The sequence below is a fragment of the Athalia rosae genome, chromosome 3 (genome assembly GCF_917208135.1).
Source record: "Athalia rosae chromosome 3, iyAthRosa1.1, whole genome shotgun sequence".
Lineage (NCBI taxonomy): Eukaryota > Metazoa > Arthropoda > Insecta > Hymenoptera > Athaliidae > Athalia > Athalia rosae.
Genome location: NC_064028.1, coordinates 21,909,478 through 21,935,952, shown reverse-complemented (window position 1 = coordinate 21,935,952; position 26,475 = coordinate 21,909,478). Strand labels below are relative to the sequence as shown.

At 41.4% G+C, this 26,475-nt stretch overlaps 1 protein-coding gene across 1 annotated transcript in view; it reads left to right on the top strand.

The window, feature by feature from the left end:
* The window catches only part of LOC105689291 (discoidin domain-containing receptor 2-like), a 158,094-nt gene that overhangs the window by 1,054 nt on the left and 130,565 nt on the right, over nt 1–26,475 (top strand). The window lies entirely within an intron of this gene.

Below are 26,475 nucleotides of genomic sequence, written 5' to 3'. Positions count from 1 at the left end.
CGCACGGTGAGTACGTGGGCATGAATGAAATTACGTAGTCGAATTTAATGCGTTCGCACAAATAATCACAAGCCGAGGGATCGTTCCGAGTAGCTGCTGCGTAGCGCGCGAATATGCCCGCTGAACAAAAGGTGCGGTGTCGTCGCGCGTCGGTAGCGGAAAGCACGACGGTACAACGCGTGTGGCTTATTAATTAGAAGCACTTTCCCCTTCCTCGCCATTTATTTATTTCCTTTTTTTTTTTTTTTTCAACCTTTTCTTTTGACATTTTTTTTCCCTCCATTATTCTTTTTTCTCTCCACTTCTCCGCCCAGTTGAACGTTATACCTATGCGATAAACGACGAAGGTGGTTGGTCGGTATCGACCACGTATGATTTTATTTATGCACGAATCCGGTCTGCGGCGTCTAATGCTTTCGATACAACATCTGGTCACTTGTTCGGCCAGTTATTGTGCTCGTTATATTTAATGTTGTTGTTATTATTATCGTTATTCTCGTTATTATTAATATCATTATTGTATACGCGCGAAGTGTGGGCACACATACGGAGGTATGGGTGTGCAGCACATGGGTATTTATTTGGGAGGGCGATAGGGGGTGAAAGGGAGTCGAACAACAAACTCCCACTCGTCGTTATCACGCCCTTCCTCCCTCGGGACCGTTCCTATTTGTCCTCCTGAGAGCCAAACCGTGTTGTAGCTTCCGCCGTCGCCTCACCCACGCCGCGAGCTTCACATACGAGATTCTTCCCCATGCTTCCCAAAAACCTTCCTATATATTTATATTATATATATGTGAATATATATCATACGCTTGTGTATATCTAACCAACAGATTCAACGCCCCGAGAAATTTGTGAGTAAAAAAATTCAAAGATCGCGCCGAGTTCGTCGATTCGGAATTTTTGGTATACATTTGAGAAAAAAAGGAGAATAGGGTTCAAAATCTGCAACGGGCGCCCGCCTCGTTCGTATTTATTTTCTGGGATGGAAATCTCATGATATCATAATTGGAAAAAATATAATTAACTAATATCTTTCTCAATTTCTTGGGGATTCTTTATTTTTTTTTTTTTGTGGTCTGATTATTGCTGCGCAGCTTTGAACATATATTAGGGTGGTTGAAGAAAATTTTTTTGTTTTATTTTCTTAGCATGGGGGCAGAATTTGTACCTCATGGAAAAAGAAAATTTTTCAAATGGAATTTAAGTGAACAACAATCACAATCGACAATTTTTAGATGTTCCCTATGATTTTTGACCAGAAAGAAAATTTTATTGCTGGAAGTACTCCGCTTGATTAATTTTTTATTCGAACAACGAGTGAGCTACCTCAAAATATCGAGTAAAAATTTTTTCCACCCAATGATTACTCGATCGATTGCATGCGTAGATGATTTTGGCTTTCAGATTTGAATTCCTGAGCTGATTATACGTGAGATTAGCCTTGAAAAGCCAAAACAAAAATCGATATTTTGGTCAAAAGTGGAGGGGTTTGAAAATTAATTATATGACACTTTTCTGACGTATTTTGACCTCAGGAAACCGAATCTGGAAGAAAAATTGACCTATCTGTAAAATTGACCGAGTTATCGCCAATTTTCAGCTTTTTGGGGTCAAAATTAAAAAATTGATTTTTTAGTCTATCTTGATGTAATTTGAGCTCATAAATCCGAATCCAAAAGAAAAATTGATCCATCTGCAAAAATGACCGAGTTATCCCTATTTTTTCGCATTTTTTGGCATAAATTTGAGGATATCTCGAAGGGAAAAAATCGTAGCTCAATTTAGACAACGGATTCGTGTTCCTGGGGTCAAAATACATAAGAAAAGTACCATACGATCGATTTTAAAAAATAAAAATTTTTGGTCAAAATTTGAGATTTTTCCAAGGGGTACCCCTTACGATTTTTTCAAATTTTGACCAAAAATTTTTATTTTTAAAAATTGATCGTATGGCACTTTTCTTACGTATTTTGACCTCAGGAACGCGAATCCGTTGTCCAAATTGAGCTACGATTTTTTCCCTTCGAGATATCTTCAAATTTATGCCAAAAAATTCGAAAAAATGGGGATAACTCGGTCATTTTTAGAGATAGATCAATTTTTCTTTCGGATTCGGATTCCTGAGCTCAAATTACATCAAGGTAGACTAAAAAATCAATTTTTTAATTTTCACCCCAAAAAGTTGAAAATTGGCGAAAACTCGGTCAATTTTAGAGATAGATCAATTTTTCCTTCAGATTCGGATTCCTGGGGTCAAAATACGTAAGAAAAGTGTAATATAATCAGTTTTTAGAGTACTTCACTTTTGGCCCAAAAATCGATTTTTTTTTTGGCTTTTCAAGAGTAAATTCACATATAATCAGTTCTGAAATTCAAATCTGAAAGCCAAAATCATCTACTCATGCAATCGATCGAGTAATCATCAATTATTCGCTGTTGGGAGCAGAAAAATTACAAGACATATCGATTGGTTTCAGTCGTAGACCCACTTTGATTCATCGCAATTCATGCATGGGTCGAAATATTCGAATTCTTCAATTTATCAACGAGCCCGAGCTTAGCTGGAGTCAGGTAGCCACGGGCGCGCGGTTTGTTGTGGGGCGTCACCTCTGCTCAGCCCCGAAGGTGACGTCTCACAACAAAGCACTAAGCACAAATTCTGCCCCCATGCTAAGAGAATAAAACAAAAAAATTTGTCTTCTACTCACCCTAATATACATGTATATAATTTATTTTACATTTCAGTATTTGAATTTAATTATCAATCATCAATTAGCGTTAATTGGTATATCGCAAACGATGCTCGGAGTACGTATCAATTAATTTTTTCGTGTCGATTCTCTCGCTCTCTCGTTGAATTTTTGTTATTTTACAATCTTTATTTTTCAAGGACGACTCATTATTATCGAGCTTATTTATTTCTTCCTCAACGGCATTATCGCATCTGCGATTGCACCTCACACAAATCAATAGCCCTTCAATTATTCTAACCCACTTATTTCGAAAAGAACGCGCGTGCAGATTGTTTGCTTTCATACCAAGTCGAGAAGTAAATGCATAAATAAATAAATAATTGAATAAATCAATATAAGGAGCTGGGACAAGAAGTGATAAACAATGGATTTGAATTACGAGTAATCAGGTTTCCTAAGTACCTCATTAAATTAGTAGCAACAAGCTCGTCCGTCGACGACGTCGTCCTTTGAGAATTTATTTTATTCAAGCATAAGCCGACGCTTATTAGATTACGATTATCATCTCAGGTGTATACTTGGGTCGTTATCATATTTCTCGCGTCTCGTAACCCACCCTTCCGATATTGGACCGAAAATTAGTCGCACCGAAAACAAAAAAAAAAAAAAACAAAGAAAGTCAATTTCACGAGTCAAATAATTTGGGTGATAAAAAATTACCAACTCCTTCACGTCGTGCGTTCATTTGCGTTACTTTTCCTTATATCCCCCGACTCCGCTGCGAGCAGCGTGTTACACCGATATCTGGACGATCGAGGCTGTAATGGGAATCCGACGTGCATGACGCCATGACCATCTGAGTCCCCATAGGATGAGTCATTGGCTACACCGGGGGCATTTCTACGGGGGTATTACCGCTGCAACTGAATCCTCCGAGGATACCCATCCGACAGTAACCGCAATAAATTGGTGCGCTTAGTGCACATAATGCGATACTCCCTCGTACCTATACCTCTAACCGCATTTATTCTAAAGTAAAAACAACGCAAACGAGATACGCGCCTGGCTTAAGAATAATTCGCCCAACAACGTATCTGGATATCCCTGTTTAACTACCCGTCTGACCAGGTGCCCCGTTTGTTCCCGCGAAGCACATGAGGCTACCCCATGACCACCTCGCCACCGGAAAGTAATATCGAGTGACATTCTGGAATCGTCCGATAGAATTCGAAAAAAAATTGATTTCGAACGAAAAGAACGAGAGGGGTTCTTTTTTCGCTCGTTCGAGAGTCGAGTTATTTGTTTAATAATTTTTATTCCAAAAACCGGCGAGGTTTTTCTTCCGAATAAATAAGGTTGGGAGCATAACGTCTTCTGACACCCGGAACGTCGTCGTCGTCGTCGTCGTAAAATATATAATCGTGTCGGTACACGAAAGCGTAGCACCACTTCCCTCGTAAACTCGAAAGTGATGAGACTTATTTACATATTACGTTGTGAGGAGGGGTCGTGAAAATTGGCAGGTTTAGTTAGTGTAGAGGGAGAATGATTGCCGCCGTTATCATTGTAGTACGTATTTACGGGGTGGGGGGGGGGGGGGTCTGCCTCGCACACCTTGAATTTATTAGAAACAACGTTTGAAAATCGGTGGATAAAAACGTTCGTACCCGATCGAACTAACTGCCCTTCTCCCTTTCCTATTTTCATTCCGATTTCCCTTCTTTCCTTTTACTTGTTTTTTTTTTTTTTTCAATGCACCTGCCGAGTTGAATCTTGATTCACGTGGACCGGAACGTACGGTCCTGTATTTTTACAACGAGGAATAGAACCCGAGGGAAAGAAAAAGTAAGAGCTATAGTGCCGGTGCCGCTGTTACCGCTGCTCTTGCTTTTGCTGTTGCTTTTTCTTCTGCACCGGGGAGGCGCCTCTGTTTTGTGAGACGAATAAACTGGGAGTGATATCCTTATGGGATATAGTGGAGCGAAGACACGACGGACGAGATTAGGGTCTGCCAGAGGAGAAGAGGCATCTGTTGCGCCTTGGAGAACAACATTTACATAATCGCTATGGTCGACCCGAGATACCTTCTCCTCGCTCTCTCCCCGTCTCTCCGTCTCTCACTTTCTCCGTATCACCTTCTGCCGTGGTTACCTTTTTTTTTTCATTTCTTTTTCTTTTTCCTTTTCTTTTCTTTTTCATTTCCGTCGCGCGGTACACGCGAAAAATCACGATTAACAAAACCGCGCCAGATAATGCATGTACAGCTCGTTAGGTAGCGAACAAATGTACATGTAAGTCGCACGGGGAGAGGAAAGAAAAGAGAGAGAGGGGAAGAAAAATAAAAAAACTCGAAAGAATAATTCGTTCGTCTAATTATATTACCATTGCTAATTCACACGTAGATTTACCATGTCATTCTCTGACCCGTACGTCGGGATACGAGACGATGATAAATCGTACGGGAGGATTATCATCGCGACGAGACGTCGGAGTCGTGTGGATCCGCGTCGCGTGACGCGATTCCATTTCGCGGAGAATACGTAGAGGTGGATATATGATATATATATATATATACGAACCGATTTGTATGCCCATCAGGAAATCTACTTCGGCTGGTAGTAGTTATATAGCGTTATGTCGAAGAAGATCTTTGAATTGGTAGGAACTGGGAACTAGGAACCAGGAACTATGGGAACTGGAAACTGGGTTTGAGTGGATTTTCAGAGTGGTCCGAACTCCGAAGTCTCTCTCCTGCGAGAGCTTGCGGACGGGGTGACGCGGGGATCCGAATAAAGGGGCGGGAGGGGGGAAGGCGTGTCCCGGAAGTTTTGGTCCTCGAAAAAAAAAAAAAAACGACAAAAAAAAATAAATAAAAAAAGAAACGCACGAACAGATCGTTCTTCCGAACTATTTTTGAGAATGGAACTCGGAGACAGCATCTTGAAAACTTTTATCCGTACCGAAGATATATATCCCTACCCCTATAAATACACTCGTATTGATACACCTACACGTCATATATTTATACGTAGAGATACATAGGAAAGCGATCACCCTAATGTCGGCCAATCGTTACGATAAATCAACGAATATTGTTTTCACTGTGAGAAATTTCACACCGCCTCAATGATAGCGATAAAATTGACGTGTGCGGGGGGCGCCTCGCGAGTGGGGTCTCTACTAGAACTTCATTGCGCTGCGCAGGAGGGGGATGAAAAAGTGCGAAGGTTGAAAATGCGTCTCGACGGTGACGGCGCGTCCCGGCGTCGACGCCGAAAACGTATTACAACTGCGGTCGGGGTTTTTGGCGGAATGACGACGGGAAGTGACTCGATTTGCATATCGTGTGTCACGAAGCGCTCCGCGGTGTTCTCTGTTATAGTCCGGGTGCATCGGAATCAGGAACAGATTGCGCTAGAGCAAATAGTGGAAAGAGGATGAGAGGCGGAATGGAATGACGTGCGCGATACCCCCCCCCCCGAAGCCGCGGCGTAAACTTCCTCAACTGAAATTTCGCATCGACGGAGCTTTTGTTTCTCCGTATATATCATCGTGACTTTATACACCGACAAATTATTCCCTGGGCAAATTTCACTAGCGTATTATACCCGGATTACACCGGGGCTCGCCTCGAATCCCTACATATGTAGAAACGGGAAAACCTTCGAATTTATTTCCACGATAGTAAAACTCCATTTTGCCATTCGAAATTGAATTCAATCGTTGCATTTCGAATTCTAATTTTTTGTAATTCTTTTTTACTCGAATGTCGGTTTGTTTTCCGGTGTTCTTGCGGAGAGGGGTGAACGTTTATCTTTGTGTAAGGTGTACAAGGAGGTCATTTACGCGGTGCGAATGGTAATAATCTTATTTGCCAAATACTTATCTGCGTTGCAGTTACAATGCTCGTTTTGTTAAGTGGTTGTGGGTGGCTATAGACACAGGTATATATATATAGGTATGACACAGCTCGGTTATAACAACGTTGCTATTAGCTCAGTGTATCCAACAGGAAACGCGATAAGAGCGAATAAGGGCCCGAATACAGACCCCATTTGCTAGACGTAGACCGGATCCGGGTTGCATTCCCGACTATCCCTTACCAGAAACCTCGCGACGTCTCTTATCCCTTTGTAACGTGGAAAATTTGCAATTATCGCAACATTCGAGCATATTACGTAATACGTGCTGCGCGCTGTTACTTTTTGAAAATTTTCGAACAAATATAGGGTCCTCATTCTTTCTACGTTTCCAATGAAATTTGCGTTGCGAAGGTGAAAAAAAAAACTAATTTCTTTCGGTATCCCACCGATACGTACAGCGTATTTACTCCGCCTTTATATTTACGGGGGTATAAATATTTATTTATTCATTGATTTACCTAAATACATTTCCATCTTATCACGGCAAGACGGAAGCAGAAGATCAAAGCCCGTGGCTTTAAATAACCTGAGCCGAAACGTCAGATAGCAGCAGCTGTTATTTTAAATAATATCGAGTACACAAGCAAGAAAATCGTGTACAGGATTTGAGTCGGCGTTAACTCGTTGGTAAAGATTTTTTTGCGAAAAATTGAAATTATAAATAAATCAAAAACGCACTTTTCATTCGGTCTGTGAGACACAAATTTCTGGCTCATGAAACAACCAAAATTGCTAGTCGAATGAAAAAACCTATTCCATTCAGGACTTCGATTTTTTTCTAAAATAATTGTGGTCTCCTTTTTTTTGCAACCATCCGCTTCAATCGTTCCAAAAATCCGTACAGTTTCCCCTCGAAAATTAAAGAATTCCCACAGACTTATGTGCATCGTGTGAACGTGGCTATCGACACATTGATCCGACCGACGATGATCTCTCCAACGATATTGTAGTTCGCGGTAAAGGTATCCAAAGGAAATAACCGCTTGGGATCCTGCTTTTTTCTTCCATCGCCGTTTCCAAGATACAAATATGCGTTTACGGGGAAGGATCGTGTCGTCGGCGGATATTGCATGGATCTACGGTGCCGCGTATACCTATACGTGCATTATGCGGCGTCGGTGAATTAATTAAGACAGCAGAAAGCAGGCAGGTATATACGTGTACACCTATACACACGATGTGTATAGGTGTGCAGTGCGGACCGCGGTTTGGCCAGACGTACGACGCGTCGCGAATTTTCAATCGCTAATGAAGCAGCAGAGACGACTCCGCGATAAAGTCGACGGGAGAGAGCGACCCGAGGACCGTCAGCATCATCAGCATACCTAGGCGTGCAAATACATGCACATACACATATATATACATATATACGCGTGTACGTGGTAGCGTGCTCACGTATATACCTCTATGCACGTCGCGCGTATAAACACGGAGAGAGAAACTCTGCAGCGAAACTGGACTTTCAAAGACCAAAAAGCTCTTCACCGTTCGTTAATTACCACTAATACTAATTCTCCCGTATACAACCCGTAGCGACTGCTTCGTACACGTATACATGGGTATTCAAAAGTTGGGACCTGTGTAATTATGACGTGTACCAATCCGTTCGCCGTTCCCATGTTTTCCTTTATACAACGCGTTCGCAGCGAACAGTGTATAAATTAAATGCGTGGTTATACCGCGTGGTTGGTTTCCTTTTTTCTTTTTTTTTTTTCTTTCATTTTGCGAATGAAACCTGTGTACGTTTGAATTTACGTTTTATCAAAGAATTTCGGAAGTGACTACCATCGTACGTATAATAATCACGTTCTAATAATTCAATCGTTGTTGGTACGCGTCACGTAGCCATTTATTCGATTGAAAACCTTCGCACATCGATAACGTGTTCTCCGTACACCTTTACTCTTCGCGCCACAATACGTTCATCTAGGTATTCAAAATTGAGTCAATTGTGATGAAATTATATTTAAACGTCGTTCGATATCCGCTGACGGGTCACGTGAATGAAGTATAAAAAAAAAAAAACCGTTGGTATGCATCTGGTGAAGTTAGGCTCGAAGACGAGTCGGGATATCCTTGATTTTTTTGAAATTTCACAGCGACAAATTGGCGACAACTCGATCAATTTTATAGATGGATTAATTTAGCTTTCAGATTCGAATTTTTTAGATGGAAAATTTGTAGATTTCGAAACTTGCTCCTTCCTTTTGTGAACCCCCCCGCTCCTCGCACAGCGTAGAATTTATCGTATGCATGTCCATTACATACCGCTAACACGGACACAATGACAATGCGATATGGTTGAGAATTATTGGACGACAACGTGTAATATGCATTTATACCAACTGGCGTATGGCCAAGATGCAAAACTTTTGGAATTGAAACCTAGCGGAGTCGACGGACGTCGGATTCCAGTAGAATTTGATGTATAGCCAAGACTTTGCTCGTTCGCATCGTTTCCATTATAGAAATATAACGAGGTGTTTATTAGTACGATCATGAAACAAACTAAAATCGAACTATCAATTCCATCCTGTAAACCGGAAATCGGCGTTCGTACCAACGGATACCAACGCCGCAGACGCCGATTATTTAGAGGGGGGCTTTTCCGAATGGAATGTATAAACGGCGAGTGTATATTCGTAGCAAGAAGCTAAATGAAGGAGGTCGCGCGACGATGTTATATCGTCAGGTTAATACATCGAAAACACACACACACGTACAGTCGTCGTACGTGTCGCGTAGAGTTCGGAGTGTGTGAATTTCGGATGTTAGGTGGAAGGAACGAGGGTGTGGGGGTAGGGGTAAGGTCGAACTAACATTCCGCAGTCGGTGCTACAATTACTTAAGTTGAGCAAACAGCATTGAATTCGTGGGACTGCCAGAGGAATTCCCCGTCAATTACTTACCTCGTAATTGTTCCTTTGGCGATGTATAGAATGATTCAAACTTACCGCCCGAACCCCGTTCAACCCTCTATTGTGAACTCATATTATTCGCGTTGTTCTCCACGCCTCTCTTTATATCCCAGCTGCTACCGATGTGCCGCTGCACCACCGCGGTAAACCTTGTACGTATATTCGCGGGATGAAATTTCACCGGTGCACCGTAACACCACCGCCGCTTTACCAATAACAGTTGGACATTCCACCGAAACTCCTATCCCGCGCCGGCGAGTTACGTGTATATCATCTTCTTCCCTCGCCCTCTCCTCTTTCTCTTTCCATTTCATTTCCTCGCCGTTCGCACCAGATGTATATTATTTTATGCGGCGTGATGTGTATCGCTTTTACCATTGCTCCCTGACCTCTCGACTCGCATGAATTTTCTGATCGTGCACAAAAACCGCTTCACGTTCTTACCCTCCGTAAATCGCGCGCTCTGGATACTTCACGCGTAAACATGACCCCATATCAAACCAACGAGTTGGATAACGTATGAGCACCTAGATGAGAAAATTATCGGACCATTTTCACATTTTTATTCAGAGTAGCTCCAGAAATAAAACGAATTGATGAAACTTGGAAACTTCTTCGCGAAAGAAAAATAACAGAGCTGTCGGCCATTTTTGTGATCACCTCATTCGAGATGGAGCGATATTCGTTTCCACACGATACGAAATCAATGTAGGTGGAAAATTGAGTTGGAGGATTTTTTTTTCATAACGTCCGTACGTACGATGAAAATATTAGTTTCTCGAGGGGTAGAGTAAGGGGGGGGGGGGGGGGGGGTGAAGTGGGCGACATACGTCAACGAAGGTCTTACAGAGTCCGCTGTCTTTCGCATTAAAAAATCAATCCATCAAGTGGCCTCCTCGCGACAAAGTATATAAACGTGGATGTGGGGTTTTGGTCGGGGGCGGGGGTGGAGCGGTGGAGCGGTGGCGAAAAAAAAAATGCGGGACTTTTGGAAGGGACGAAAGTTGGGAGCGGTATATAAACGTGGATAGGGAGGAACGAAGAGAAGGATAAAAAACGAAATGAGAAAGAAAAAAAAAAAAAATGGGAAGTAACCAACCAACCTCCAAGGCATCCTTCTTTGCCTGTCCTTCCCCTTAGCTTCACCGAGCATAATCCAATTTGTGCTCCCCCGACGAAGACGAGCGTCACTTTCAGCGACGTGTGCCGACTCCGTGATGAAATAACAATATTGTTTTTCTATCTAGCGAAATAAAACATTGATATCTGTTTTTCTCCTCTTTCTCTGCACACAGAAAATTCTTACTATTTTCCCTGGTATAACTTTCGCGTATAACCTGGACAACGATCCTTCCGAATTGAGCCAAGGAACAAACTATATCCTAAATTAACATCAAATTCTTACGAAAAGAAACCCAAATGTCGTTCACTCTCGCGGGGAATGTTACGGACTTATTTCCCGCGCTCTACGGTCGATCCGTATTCAGTTATTCGTCGTAAAACGACGTCAAATCTCGCGACTCGATTGATCGGAATTTCGTGGATTTTCCGGATCAGCAGAGACCAAAAAAAAAAAAAAAACGTAAATCCAACAAATGAAACGAAAAACGAAACCAACGACATTCTCGTATCGTAAACTGAAAAATCATCCCGGATTTCTAACACAGAATATCTATACCGATGTATAATATTTAGACGTATTCGACGGGCGCGGTGGTAAGAAAAAAAAAACAAGTATCGGCGGTAGCAGAGAGGAGGTACGGGAAAACGAGGGTATTATGTGAGGAGGAAGAAAGTCCTCCTGCATAAAATAAAGCTAGCGGGTAGGAGACCTCGAGTGGACAATGGGGGTAATAAAAGTAGTATAGAAATGTACTGGGTGGTACATATGTGTATGTGTGTATACGCGAACGCACACGTAGAGAGGTAGAAAACGAATAGAAGTGGCGAGTCGCGCGTCGGTATAGAGTAGCTGTAGCGAAGTGTACGAAAGTGAACGGCAATCCGCCCCTCGAGCATCAATAGAAATGCCATTTGAAGGCGGTCTAAGAAACTGCTAATAGACCTCCGCTCTCGCCGTAGCGAAAAGAGCGTTCGGTCCAGAGTAAGTATATATAAGGGGTGGAGAAGAGAGAAAAAGGGGAATTGGCGCAGAGAAGAGAAGAGAAGAGAAGAGAATAGAAAGAGCGCGGGAGAGGAAAGGGCCTAAAGGGTGATTGAGTGAGCGAGTACCTCCCTCTCCTCCGGCCCTTTCGTAGTCCGTACAACACAAAGGGCACGTTACATCGAGGCTAGTACGGAAGGACTCCTCACACCCATTAACAGGATTCGATTGGCCCTCGGGTTGGGGTCTCCTGCCTCGGTTATAGTCAGCTTGTTCCGTAGCTTGTGTATTGTGTAGCAGGACTTTATTTGCCCACAGTCCGAGAAGGCTTGAGTATCCGTTAGACCGTTTCACTACCTCGTACACGCTCTTGTTAGCAAGATTCCATGTCAATGGCCAACGAGCTTCGAGCGTGGAAAAAAAATAGGCCAGATGTCCTATTCGCTATGCGTTATTTAATCGCTGACAACTCGAAGAACTACGAGTGGTGGTTATTCGAAGGAAAAATATCAAGGGCGGATATCAATCGTGAAGTGGCAACGGTTTTTTTGTTTTTTTTTTTTTTTTGTGGGGAAAAAAGAAGGCGTGTCATAGAATCTTTTAATCCGAAGGTCTTTATTTTTTGATATTCGTTTTGCTTGATCTTAATTGCTTAGGATGAGACGACTAATAATTTAAAAACTGACTCTGTCGATCGTTGTACGGTTTCTTTTTGCTCACCCTGTAACGGTGTGCACATGCGTTACGAATTCGCATAGGGTAGCACTGTGTCGAAATGACTCACCTCTTTGCTATTTATGTGTCATTTATTCTCGCTTTTTTCGTAGCTTTTTTCATCGACCCACCCCTGTACGTGTCCCTACTCCTAACGTGCATGGCAATGAATCTAATCTCCGGCTTCCATCGTGATTAAGGTAAAAATCGAGTAGATCAAGATTTCGAATCCATGCTGCCATCTATTCGCGAATTCGTGAGCTACTTCGCAACCCCTCAATTCTCCACCCTCCCCTACTCGCTCGTCTCACACCACGACCGTTTCCCACCCCATCCCCTGACAGTTTCACCCGATTGTTTTCTTTTTCTATTCCGATAGTTCGGCGAGTCATGTCCAACTTCGACGTACAGGGTGTCGAGAAATTATGCAGCGAGTCGTCTGGCGAAACGCGACGACGTGTGATTCTTTGACACCCTGTATCTGCAGTCATCTGATTTTTTTTGGGAACGTGAAAACGTTGAAATTTGCCCATTTCTCTCCGGTTTAGGCCCCTTTCGGTTATCGCGCGTTGTAAATGACGGTGTAGCCGATATTCTATTGTCGGTAACGCGAGATGTAGTAAACCGTGAACATGATAATAAACAAGAAGAGCGGTTAGAGGGAGCGAAGGAAGTGGTGAGGATTGGCGTAAAGACAGACGTGCAGACGTTGAAGAGGAGAGAATTAGAACCGTGGTGATGAGGATGAGAATGAGGAGCGGCGGAGACGTTCGGTTTAGAGTAGGCTGGCTCTGTTTCAGATCTTCTAAATACCAATTAGAGACGGAAACTTCCCCTTTCATGTTGATTCCTGCTCTGAAGTTATCTCAAAGTTCGCATTGTTCGCCTATTCACGGGAGCCCGACCGTGTAGCGTTATAACCAGCTGTATTCCCATACCTTCGTACTTACCCCCGGAAACTTTTTGCTACACCGCATTATCCCCGCGGTACCCGTCTTTCCGTGAACATTCACCTCTCCCATCCACTCGTCTATGCGTCGTAAAATATCACGACTAGATAACCGAAAAATAAAAAACTAACAAAGAAGTAGAAGAGATCGACGGGTGCTTCGGATGGATGGAAGATTCTTCTTTTTTCCTAATCTGCTGAATCTGGAGATAAATAATTCCCTCAATCATGGATTTTGCAAATATCTAAAATTTTTGACGCGAATATACGTGTTCAACGTTGTTAGACAAACCCGGGTACATGCGTAGAACAGAACGTTAGATTAGATATGCAAATTTACTCCGAGCAAACATCCGTCGTTCTTCGTGAAACCGCAAAGCTTCGTCACCCCATTGGTAATCCAATAGGTGACCCGCTGACCGCGGTAGCGTAAGCTCGTCGGAATCTGAAAATCATTTCTGCACCGATATTGCGAAATACAAACGGCTGATGAATCACCGCGTCATTTCGACGTTTCGAAATGATAATTTATTTTCCTCTTTTCATTCCGATACAATTGTTTGCGAGAATGTGAGAATTTTATTTCGAATTACCGTGGGACAGTGATCGGATGGAAAAATGAGAGAAGGCAAGAATACACCCTCCCGATCGAGCGTGGTAAAAAATCGTGGTGGTCTAGAGCGAATCGGTTTATCTGAAAATGCGGAACTAACGGAGGTGTTAAATTCCGCCGACCGTAAATTGAATTAAATCATTTAACGGCCTTATGTTTGGAGGGTGGAACCCCTCTTTCGCCGTCGGCTAGGCGCCCCCTCAAAACCCAGGGAGATAAATGTAACGAACGATGTAACCCGGGAGGGTATGCGATGTAGGTGGCTGCAGAGGCAGGAGAAGGGGGGAGGGCGGGGTAGGGTGTCGTTCGGACGGACCGGAACTCCATTTGCACTATCTTCAACTTCACCCGCGAACTTTAATTATTCACGCCTTCGTACAGCTCGACAAACCTCTGCTCCCTTCGCGCCCCTCCTCCCACCACCGCCAATACCGACTCTGGGAAAATGTTTATCTGCGATTTTCACCCTACAAATTGACGCGACCCTCTCTATTTCTGTGTTTTCTTTTTTCGTTCTCTCTCTTTCTCACCCCACCTTCCACATCCAGCGATTTCGTCTTTTCTACTCCGTTTTAATTCCACGGGGCACACCTTGGGATATTTTAGATTTCTCTGCCAAAAATGAAGTATTCTTCAAATCGATTGTGGGACATTTTTCTTATATATTTTGACCTCAGGAACACGAATCCATCGGTAGAATTGAGCAACGAATTTTTCCCATCCAGATATCTCAATTTTTCTGCTCGAAAAAGTAAGAAGGTGGCAATAACTTGATGGATTTTATAAATCGATCGATTTGGCTTTTAGATTCGGATTCCTGAGATAAAATGATATAAGAATAGCATAGAAAACCCCATAAAAAATGTTGATTTTTGGGCCGTAAGTGAAGTACTTTAAAAATTGATTGTATTACACTTTTCTGACGTATTTTGACCTCAGGAATCCGAATCTGAAAGAAAAAATGACCTATCTCCAAAATTGACCGAGTTATGGCCAATTTTCAGCTTTTTGGGGTCAAAAATAAAAAATTGATTTTTTAGTCTATATTATTGTGATTTGAGCTCAGGAATCCGAATCCGGAAGAAAAATTGGTCTATCTTAAAAAATGACCGAGTTATCCCCATTTTTTCGCATTTTTTGGTACAAATTCGAGGATATCTCGAAGGGAAAAAATCGTAGCTCAATTTGGACAACGGATTCGTGTTCCTGAGGTCAAAATACATCAGAAAAGTGCTACACGATCAATTTTTAAAAATGAAAATTTTTGCCCAAAATTTGAGATTTTTCCAAGGGGTACCCCTTACGATTTTTTCAAATTTTGACCAAAATTTTTTATTTTCAAAAATTGATCGTATGGCGCTTTTCTTACGTATTTTGACCTCAGGAACACGAATCCGTTGTCCAAATTGAGCTACGATTTTTTCCCTTCGAGATATCCTCAAATTTATGCCAAAAAATGCGAAAAAATGAGGATAACTCGGTCATTTTTGAAGATAGATCAATTTTTTATTCGGATTCGGATTCCTGAGCTCAAATTACATCGAAATGGACTAAAAAATCAATTTTTTATTTTTTACCCGAAAAAGCTGAAAATTGGCGATATCTCGGTCAATTTCAGAGATAGACCAATTTTCCTCTCAGATTCGGATTCCTGAGGTCAAAATACGTAAGAAAAGTTCGTTAAACCTAATTGAAAACCTGATTTATTTCTTGCTCAAAAATCGAATTTATTTCTGGTTCTTCAAGAGTAATCTCACATACAATCCGCTCAGGAATCCAAATCTGATAGCCAAAATCATCTACTCATGCGATCGATCGACTAATCATTAGGTGGAAAATTTTTTTTACCTATATAAACTTATATTAACTGAAAGCACATAAACCAAAATTTTTTTTTGACGACAATTTGTTCTACGATCTTCATTCGATTAACACTCTTCAACATTCAAATATCTGTTGGTTCGATAACCTACTACTCCTGCCTCACCTTACAACAGGAGTCGTACAATTTTTCATCCATTCTTCTCCTTGATTCTGCGTTATTCCCTTACGTTTGTTTCTTCCGGAGCATTTCATCTCGTTCTTTTCTACCCACGACTTCTGGCTTATCTTTACTTTATGAGATGGTTTCAACTGAACACCTCACATGATACAAGTATAACAAACATCGTTAATTTCTTTTTTCTTATTCGCGTTTTCCTTTTTTTATAATTATCTTGTGAATAACCTCTGGTTCATTCCATTCAAAAAAATCCCGTGCACATGTTACATTATTTTAATATTTTGTTTTTCATGTTCTCCCTTTCTTTAAATTTTAACGGCAAAATTTCACCGGTGTACATTGGATGCTGCGTTATACAGTGGGCACTTCAATTTCCCCCCGGCTACGTTGCAGTTTTTGTCATTTTTTGTCTCTTTTTCCTTTACTTTTATTTGTCTATTTATCTATTTATTTCATATATATATTTTTTTTTTGGCCACATGTGGCGGGCGATACATCGAGTGTATAACACATGATCTAGTAGGTGTTCGTTTTCCCGGTGCTGCGAAGGATGCAACGTAGATTTTTATATGGTTTTTTTTTTATTTCGGTTCACATTTTTTATTTATTTATTTATTTATTTTTTCACCGTGCATGCGGTATCGCGTCACACGTCACCCCATAATTCCTTGCTATTTTCTGTATCGGTGCGCCATAAAAATTCATACAAAAATCGATAGTGAAATGACGCGAGCCAGAAGTAACGACATTTCGATGTATATACCCATACCTTTCCGTACGGCGCGTATGTACTCCGAATTCTTACACATTTATTGTTCGGAATATACACACAACCGGAGAGGCAATTTCTCGAAATGTATGCGTGCAGAAAACGTAAGATAGTATATGGCAAAATTTTATGCCTTTTGCCATTACACATTCTTAACTGTTATACTCCGTCCCGATGGGTTTGAAACTACACAAAAAAAAAAAAGGATAGAAAAAATGGTAATGAAAAATGAAAAAAAATCAAGTTATCGCGGGATGTAAAATAACCCTTTTGTACGACGCGAGGTACTTCGATTCCGTAGATGGGTGCAGCTAACAATAAGAACGAGTAACAGGATGCAACCTGTAAAAAGAAGGGAGATTTTTTTACCACGAGGGTCGATACGTCCCGTGAGAAGTGGAGAGAATCGGAAGATGTAAAAAATTATGCTCGTTCGAGAACGCGTGGTACATATAAGCCCGGTGAGCCGTGACCCGCGATTCGGAATGCGTTGTAGATCTGCGGAAAGAATGGAACGACCCTGCGCAGAGGGGAGGTGCGTGACCGCGAAAGGTCTTCGCTGAGTCGAAGGCCACGTTTGACAGCGTTCGACGGCCCCCGGTACCGGCGATTCCTTGACCTTGGTATTCCGTGCACTTGTTAGATGGCCTTGCAGCGGAACGTCGTACGACGGGGGTAACCCCGCAAAGTGTGTAAAGTTTGAGGGCGTGGGATACACGCCACGTGCCTCGGGACGCCCCAGTTCACGATTCGGTTATGAAGTTCCCGTCGTTCCCTTACTTACTCACTCACTCGCTCACTCGTGTTAACTTACTCTTTCTCGCACACGCCAACTCGCCGACTCATTCGCCTCGCGCGCTTTACGCTCACCACGCATCGTAGACGGCGGTGGTGGTACTGTACACGTCCCTCCGAAACGTACAGGGTAACAAAATAATTCTTCCCTTATTCCCGTCGTATCCCACTGAGCGCGGATACGCAGCCCCGTGTATATGGAAGGGAGATTTGAACCCCGGAAAGCAAAACTCACGCCCTTACACCGTAAGCTCTCGCCTCGAGCTTTGACGGCATTTTTTTTTTCTTTCTTTCTTTCTTTTCTTTTTTTTTTTTTGTCCTCGCTGCATACCCTTCGTCCTCCGTCCCTTTTCTTTGCACCGCAACACGACCCCCCCCCCCTCTACATCAGCCGCATATTTCATCCCGCGGTGCTTTCTTTAATGGAGCCTCTTAATAATATATCAATCTCGTTTATGTTCGAGGTACCGCTTTCTCACTCTCCATCTCCGTACGGGGGTACGATATTGGATGTTATTGAATTTTGTAAGCCTCCCCCCCCCCCCCCCCCCCGCCGTCCTGCACCGTTTCCTTTACAACGACCCGGGCGCACGTCTCGAGTTAATAATAACCCCGAGATATGTATTAAAGGGAGGGGGGCTAGGTTTCTAGAATTTTCAAAGTTACACGGTACGTAGGTACAACGTTGTTCGGTTGGCTAACTATTTTTCTAACGAGAGGAAAAGATCTTACAGAATTTCACGCCAAAGTTTTTCACACGTATAACTCGAAATGGAATAGAAGAAAATCTTTTTCGATTTATTGGAAGGGACTGGGAATTAATCGGACCGAAGTCTGTAATCGATCTCCCGAAATTTGCAGCAACTGTTCGATCCGATGAACATGACGTGAATAGAATAAAAAGATTTGTAGAATTAGACAAATTAGGTAAGAATAAAAGAGAAGCAAACATAGTTATATCTAAATGGCTCGAGAAAGCTCTATGTGTGGGAGAAGAAAGGGGATGAGACTATAAAAAAGTTGGATCGGTGTGAGAATTGACCCTGGGAGTCAGAATTATCCGGAATAAAATTCCCATAATACGTTGGGCATTACAATTTCAAATGAATATGCGATTACGATTGAATAAACTTCATTCATGAGAATAATAATAAAGCTTGTTTTTCACTCGAAGCTCGAGAAAATTATTACGATATGTGTCTATGTAGAGGTATACGTATTCGTTGTACACGTATACATACCTACCCTCCACTAATTCAGCTAATGCAATGCGAAGAAGCGAAAAAAAAGGAGAGAAAGAGAAAAAAATAAAGTTCATCCTGAGAGTGAAAGAAGAGAAGTAGAAAATAAAAAGATTTGTTGGAGTCAAGCCAGTCAAAGAGCACTTTGCTACTTGGCTGCATTACCGAAAATTCATATAACTACAAATAAACTAATTACGGATATAAACCAAACCCAAGACGTGCTCGAATAAAAAAAAAATATCAAATCAATAATTGATTTGTTCAAGAAGCCAAAACAAAATTTACTCCAATTTCTAATTGGAAGTAGAGAGAAAATAAAAAATGATGAATTTTCTATGGAATAAATTTTTTTCAGCGACGCGTCATCTATTCCCACATATTATTTCCGTTATCAAAAAAACAGGGAAAAAAAAAAAACTTCAAACGTACCACGTTGCGAAGCCAATGGTCTAGTTTTTCCTAGTTTTTGGTAGCGATTAGCGAGCGGATCCGCGGATGGTCCGGGCAGTCTGGCGCCCGGTAACGAGCGGCCAATCCAGGGGTGAGAAAAAAAGAAATACAAAAATAAAACTGAAAAACGAATGGAGAAAAAAGAGATTAAAAACGAAGAAAAAAGAAACGCACGGCTTTCGGTTCGGAGCCAACGTGCGTCCAGTGTCCTCCGGTACGATTTATCATTCTGTGCCACTTTGGTGCTCTTCCGTACCATTAACAGCCAGAGTTTGAGTGATATTTTCATCGAAACGTTCGTGGATGAAAAACTTTCAATTTCCAACTCTTTGCCCACCTGATCAATCTAATTTCATTGTCTGTTTTTTTTTTTCTTTTATTCTCATTGATTTTATCGGGATCAAATCAAATTGATAACTCTGCTTTATCGGAGAAAAAAAAAAGCTAAAAGAATATATCGGAACGCGTTTGTTGAAAAATTGTAATCATAAAAATGCACCGTGGAGAACCCTCTGAAAGAACGAGATGTAGAATTAATTTTTCGGTTGTTGTTCCCCCCTGGGATCTCGGAGATGGGGTTGCGTTTCGGGGTGGTATATAAGGTAAAGACGCGGCGCCATCTCCCGTTGGGAATAGAGAGATGGAGTTAAAGGACCCGCGTCCCACAACACCCCTGCACACTTCACGATCTTCTCCTTCAGTATAGCGACGGATTAAGGGTGTTTTCTTAAGGCGGTCTCTTTTCCTCCCTCTTTCTCTCTATTTTTCTTTTTTTCTCTCTCCCTCTCCGTCGCGAGTCCCTTTGCGCCGTTCAACAGACGGGGGCAATTTGTATTCGAGATAAACCATTATTGATGCTGCCAATATTTCTCAGTCTTATAAAATAGATGCCACCCTAGAGGGTTGCTTTACTTCACTTAAGAAGACCGAAAGATCGAACGTGTTCACCGTATACGGGCGAATATAGGTATATTGTTTTATAGGGTGCCGTTATTTTTGAGATTTATGAATCGTCATCATTACAATTATTCATTATAAGCCATAGGATATATTTAGATATACATCAATAGCCGAACAAACAAAATAATCCTCAATACCCCCCAGCAATTCTTTCTTTTATTTTAGTACTCCGCGCGCATATTACACCAGGGTAGACACTGATTTTACTCTCAAAATTAAATGCAGGTGAAATAAAATCGGTTTCAACTACAAAAATTTATCTATAGGACAGGTAAATTAGTGTGATGAATTTTGGAATTTCCCCAACGTAAAATACGCCCATCGACGTAGGGAAAAATATAGGGTCGTCACGGCGTCCACCGTTACACCCCGACGTACTCAAAAAACTCGGATTTGTTCTCGTCGTGAGAAATGACCCTGTAAGTCGTAACCCAACAAATACGTACAACGGTACGTATGAAAGAGGAGTGATTTTTTTTTCTTTCAAGATCCACCGAATGTGGCAGAAATATATAAAAAAGCAAATTACCATTACGGATATTGTACGAGCGCAAGTTCGGTCTAAGGTTTATGTACGACGTGAGGGAGGCTCGGGATTTACCGTAAAGTGAACGTGTGTGCGTGAAGTGAATGTGTGCGGGTGTGTGTATTATACGTGTTTATTTTTCACGTATGTTTAGACATAACATTATATAGTTATACAATAGACTTCGGAAGAACGTACGATACGTATGCCATATATATATATATATATACGTGTAAGCTGGGTATTGTCTTATTGGCCCGGGGCGACTGCAGGTCGCTTTTTCCGCACTAGGGTAGTTCGTAGGATCTCAAAGCTCTCTGACTTCCTCACCGCGATCCGAGGCGAGACTTTGAGACTTAAGCCACGTTGAGATAGTGCGGTGGGATATACGTATATGTATAGTTTTATATCGTACATACGTTGTATGTAGGGTGCCGCAAATCCGAGGGTGAAATATTGGATTACAGTGATTTTCAATTATATGGCTACTGCGAAGGTTACGGAAACTGCGTTATATATAGGCGCATGTACACGTGCGTAAACGACGCTGCGAGATATAAACGCGGGGACACAAACTACATTTTATTTCCTAACGTTTCTCTTTCTTCTTTCAACCTACAATGCAAAAACAGTACGTACGATGAATTATATATCTATGAGGACTTGTTACAGGTGGTTCGAATAAGAAAGAAAAAAAATCGATGTTATATCCCATCGAAAGTTTATTAAGAAAAATTTATACACATCGACATTTTGTGCATTAAAATTGCGAATCGAAGCGAATCTCGAGGGGGAAAAAAATTGGATTCGGGTGGTTTTGGTGCGCTGAAACTAGAGCTTTTCGAGTAACCGAGATCCGATAGATTTTGCAAGCTCCCTTCGGAGTAGGTCGGTGTTGCGAAAGATGGCGGCACCGTACCGAAGCTTTTGCCCCGGAGATGTGGAGCTTTTTGGCGGAAAACTTGTGGGAAAAATAATTCAGATTTCGGAGAAAATTCTATCAAAACTTTCCGGACATTGTACGACGTGTAGAGTAATGAAAAGAACTTTATGAATCGCGACGAGTTCGGGAGCTTTTTTCTCGAGATGAATTTTTCTTTCTGTCGGTTCACTTCCTCCATAATCGATTCCTTTTAAACCACAGCCGCTAATGATCCTCGAAGGCTAACGCAATTCCGTGATTACCTCTGAAACAATTTTCTACACGATCGTACACGCGATTAGTCACACACACGCGAGTACCTGCTGTACGTGAAATTTACATAAGGTCGAATATCAGAGCGTTATCAAAGGTGGTTGAGAAGATGCAATCTGAGATGGATCAACGGATCGTTGTGCTCACGAAGCTCTAGAACCCGCATTAGCCACGTTTCTCTACGAACACAAGAGTGAAACGTGCCTATTACCGACGAACAAAATTATATTTAATCAAGAATTTTTTCGAGCTAATTGTGAGAAGAAAGCTTAACTGAGGGAAGAAAATAATTTCGACTATTTCGTATCCCACTGCGGATTCGGCAGAAAAAAAATTACTACCTTCTCGAAGGTGCTCCACTTTCGAAAAACGTTTGAATCTTGGATCGTTATTTTTGGAAGAGAATTACGGATTTGAACAGAAATATTTCTTACCGACGAATGTCGTAGACTCCTTGCACTCAAGATGAAAAAGCGGTCAGGTGGGTGGCGTAGGGGATGAAAAGAAAGAAAAGAAAAGACGACAAGTGTGCACGGAGACCCGTAAGATGGATGTACAGAAGAGAGAATGAAAGGGAAACGGAGGTATCGTTGTACTCGTTTTTACTTGAAAAATAAGGTGGAAATTGGAGGAAGAGAGAGACGAGAGGAACGGAGAACAAGGTACTGCGAAGACTGCTGGGGGAACGCGAGGGTAAGACGATAAGTGCTGCTTTCCAAACATTCAATTTGTCGAGTATCGTCTTTCCGAGAATTTTAAGATGGGAATAAAATGGAACCTTAGAACCCCCAATTTCATTGAACGCTTCGGGAGTGTAATATAATACAAAATGGAAGTCGGTAGTGTATGGAACACAATATCATTCCCGCTCCACTGACTTCTTCTTATTCTTCTTCCACCGCTTCTTCTTCTTCTTCTTCATCGTCATCTTCATCTTTTTCGAGGATCCATCCCCTCCCGCCGAACCACCGCACCTTCACCGGCATTAAAATTTTGGTGGCAAACTAAATTTCGCCTCGTTTGCTCGCATCGATCGTTCGATCGTCTAACGGCGAGAACTTCGACTCCTCACGACAAACGCACGGTCATGGTTTATCCGTTAAAATTACATCGCACCGCGGAGGGGAAATTTATATAGAATATAGTCGATGATATTTTCGAGTATCCCCGTTCGATATATCGCCCAGAATATATGTATAAATATATCCTGGCTTTATCCCGCGGATGAAATTCGGATGCAAAAAGATGATATCTAGTCATACGGGGTATACCTATAAGCTCATCCAACTCCATTTCGTAGAAGTGCTATCGCGTGATAAAAATTCGAAAAATTCCATAGTACATAGGAAATGACGTTGCGCGCCTCAAGTAGCTCGCTATAATCTACACAAATCCTCGAAGACTCGCTATTGCTTCTGATGGATTTCGTTCAGTTTTTTTTTTTTTTTTTTTTCTTCTTCTCTCTTCTAGAGATAGCTCAAAACTCCGCCGTTTTTTTTTTTTTTTTTAACTTTTCCGAACTTTCGACCCGAGCGCAGGAACACGGAGTAGACGAGATGTGCCGGGTGCAGAGTTAGGGGTGGAAACGAAGCGATAGGTTAAAGTGCAATTACGAGCGAATCAAATCAAGATGTCCGAGAGATTCAGCTCGGCGCGGTATACGTGTACGGTAAGTCGCAGTGGACAAGTAACTTAATGAGAGGTTATACAAGGCGTCGTGAATCGGTAAAGGGTTTAGAACTTACGCGAACATCCATGGAACCCACGAGTCTCTCGAGTGCCGACATTAGTTGAGGCGAACCTCAAGTTCTCCAGACTCTAACACGCGAGGACCAAACGGCAGGTCTTAGGTACACCTTACATATACCCTTTACCGTCTAACGTCCAAGGTCCCTCGTAACGGTCCAAGAACTCTTCACCTCTCTCCCCGCATTATCTACCCCTTCGACGAGGGTGAGGGCACAAAGACGCCCCGCACCGAGTGGCAATATCGAAAATATACTCCCCGTAGAAATGAATCTCGTGAAACATCGAAATAGAAAATAATTGGAGGGAAGAGGAAAGCTCGACGAAGAATAAAAGCCCGCACCCCCGTGTACGTACACCGTGAATTGGGAGAGAAGAGATTTGGAAGCGGAGAAACGCGAGTCGACAAAACTTCTGTCTTATGTATACCGGTGTAACGTGCGTGTGTGTGTGGGTGTGTTTTATACACACAGATATATACCTAGAGTATACCCGCGGATGAGGAATAGAAAATTAAATATTAACACTGTAAAAGCGTAGGAGGAAACGGTGGTAAACTCTCATCACACACAATGCGCTACCGTGTGCGATTGGAGCTGGAAAATAGCTCTCTAAAACCGAATACGTATAATACTACCGCCTGTGTGTACGAATCAAAAAGTAAAAACTCATCTCATCTTGCGCCACGTGTGCGCGAAACGAATAACAAAAAAAAAAAAAAAAAGAAGCAGAAACGGTACAGTAAATATTAAAAAGAAAAAAGAAAGAAAGAAAATCGCCGATATTACCCGCATACATAAATTAAAATTTCTACTAACCCGGAGATACGCATGAATTATTATGTTCATTCGGATTAAACTGTAGAAATTGGATTCTTTTTTCCATCATTTTTTTTTTTTGTATAGTTACCATCAGCCCCGAATTTTCATCTTTCTTTTTTCTTTTTGGTACAGGGATAAAGAAAGTGACCGGAGTATCTCTTTCCTGCTTGGCGAGAGTGTGATTTCTCCTCCTCTTCTTTAGTCCCTTTGGATTGTTTTCTTTTTTTTTTTTGTTCTTTCATTCCTGATTTTTTTATTCTCTTTTGTCTTTAAATATATTTCTTGGCAAACCAATTTATGAGGGTGTACATCTCTGGCGTTTCCATACCGCGGTACGACTGACCGAAATATCTCGTGGTATTTTGTTAATGGGAACACCTGTCCTCTGTCACGTGGGCGTCTCGAGCAGGGCGTTCTGTGGAGATCACGTGGATGTACGTACATAACGCACGTATAGAATAACATCGCGACTAGTTCAGCGGGGTGACGAATCGCGCGGTATTTTTTACTGTCCGCCTTTGCCCTGTTGTCTATTTTATCCATGCACACGTCTATAGTTACACTACATATCTAGTATTATATACTCGATCTTGTAACTTGTCTTCTTTTTGTTTTTTTTTTTAATTATGACGAAATTCAGAACGTGGAGAATAAAATAACGTATGATCGCATAACGACTGTATACTAAAGTATGGAGACATCAATGCCGGGTCCTCCACACTTTTCGTATTTTATGTTATTTTATTCTTTTTTTTTAATATCATTAATATTATCCAGTTTTCCATTTCAATTATTCAACGAATTATCGCACATCTCGTATACACCTGATATCGTTGTTGTTATTATTATTATTACTATTATTGCACATGTATTTGGGCAGTGGAATATTATATCGCGTGAACGTCCTCGACGACGGTGTACTGACTACTTTGTGTCGCGTGTGTTATACTTATACGTATAACTGCTTTATATATATTACACACTTGTATTTGTACGCATGTATGTGTACATTATCTTCCCGTGCAGGAAAATTTTTCCCTCATATACTTATATATTTTTTTCCGCATGGTCGTTCACGACCAACACGCGACACGTCAACGTTCACGAACACGCACACGAAACGTTAGCAGAAATCATACGAACGAGAGAATGAAAAGAAAAATATTAACTTCAGAGAAGCGATCATTTTTCATATTTATAATGTACGTTGAACAAATATTACCACCTACTTATTATAATATCCGATTTTGTAATTAAATTCTATTCATTTTAAAGGCAATTGGTTGAAAAAGAACGATGCAATAAATGGCAAAAAAAAGTCCGAAGAATCAGCATCGTTTTGTTTTAGCTGGTGAAAAATTTTCTTTCTGTTGTACAATAGAGTGGTGGTTTTTTTTTTTGATTCAGATGTTTCAATTGTAATTGTTGCATATATGGGAGTTGGTACGGGAAACTATAAAATTTTTTATGTTCGCCATAAGATTTATATCGATATTATTTTTTCAAGTGACTTTTACGGAGCTTACTGACGCAGCTCTATTTCGATGCGTGTGTGCACAGGGCATTTCTTGAGTAATAAAAAAAATTCAACCGTTCGAAAACTGGACCGGGGCAAAGTGAGGTGAAATTCAGATTTTGCGTTTTATAATTTTCTTTTCTTTCCACATAGAAGCGAAGAATTTTGAAAATCAATTATTCAAGTTAAGAGAATCTCGACGGACAAGGGAGAAAAAATGAAAACGAAAATTTGAATTTCTTTCGCTATTCCAATTTTGGCGAGCGATTTGGAATGAAAAGCCCAATATAAAAAACCGATTCGAACAAGGGCTTGTATTATTTCGTATGTTAATTTAATTCTTTGCATGTGCAGCACGGGGTGATAAAATTAATCGTACAAAGGCGCGTCATTAATCAAAGAAATTGCCATTTCTTAGCTCTCCTTGTACATTATAAGGGTAGATTTAGTTTGTAGGATAAAATAATCCTTCTGCGTAAATGTACGTAACTACGTACGTGTATATATACGTAAGTATATCACGTAATTACT